The sequence below is a fragment of the Etheostoma spectabile genome, chromosome 2 (assembly GCF_008692095.1).
Source record: "Etheostoma spectabile isolate EspeVRDwgs_2016 chromosome 2, UIUC_Espe_1.0, whole genome shotgun sequence".
Classification (NCBI taxonomy): Eukaryota; Metazoa; Chordata; class Actinopteri; order Perciformes; family Percidae; genus Etheostoma; species Etheostoma spectabile.
The window spans coordinates 6,857,756-6,858,831 of NC_045734.1; the positions used below are offsets into that span (position 1 = coordinate 6,857,756).

The 1,076-nt window shown below is 42.6% G+C and overlaps 1 protein-coding gene across 1 annotated transcript in view; it reads right to left on the minus strand.

Annotated features, from left to right (window-relative positions):
• The window catches only part of trim2a (tripartite motif containing 2a), a 38,115-nt gene that overhangs the window by 35,158 nt on the left and 1,881 nt on the right, over nucleotides 1-1,076 (minus strand). The window lies entirely within an intron of this gene.

A 1,076-nucleotide genomic window follows, 5' to 3' on the forward strand; every position in this document is an offset into this window, starting at 1 on the left:
TGGGGGGGGGGGGATAGGACAGTTTAAGGAAAGTGGGAGAGAGAGCACCGGCGCTACCACTGATGGGACATCCCAGCAACAGTATAGTAACTGTGGTTTCCAGTCAAGCCCCTCCCTTCTTATGAGGGAGGCTGTTGCCATGACAACCCTACATTATGCAGCAGTCCATGAAAGACTCTTTTCAGATTAAAAAAGAAAAGAAAAGAGAGACAGAAACGATAGAAAAGAAAGTTATTTGCATTCCTTTTCCATTAAAGATTTTGTGTGATAGAAAAAAAAGGTGGTGTGAGGTTCATTGTCCGTATGTGGGGGGGGGGTGATCTTGATTCATCTGAATGCCTCACAACTATTTAAGAAAACGAATGCGCTGTGTGTGTGTGTGAGTGTTTGTGTGTGTGTGTGTGGTGTGTGTGTGTTTCAGTCAAAGGCCACCTGCTTAGCATGCACTGCAGTGCACAATTGCAGACTCGGTGCAAATATTTCTGTTTGTTTCAGCATCGTCTCTGTGTTGTTGTTTTTTCATAACTTAACAGGTGGCCTACAGTAACGGCATCAAACTTCAAGTCCATTTAAACAGTGTAGGTCCACACCAGCAGATTGCACAAACACAATTTATAAAACTGTGAAATACTTAATTTTGGATGTGAGGGTGAAAAACTCAACGTAGACACATAACCTCTCCTTTAATATTAGTCTGAACCATTCATAATTTCTGCTTTTTCAACTCAAGGATTAGGTAGAATTTCCTTTAAATGAAATTTATTGACGATGAACTTCAAAAAATAAGTGTAAAACTACTGGCAACAAATTGATGTTCGTGGTGTCTATACATGTAAATGTGCTGTATTTATATAACGCTTTTCCAGTCTTAACAACTGCTCTGTCTCAAAGCGCTTTTACATCTACAGGAAACATTCACACACATTCATACGCTGTGGCCGGGGCTGCCGTACAAGGTGCCACCTGCTCATCAGATAAACATTCACACACATTCACACTCCGCTGCGCAGCACCGAGGGCAACTCTGGGTTCAGTGTCTTGCCCAAGGACACTTCGACAATGACTGCAGGGGCAGG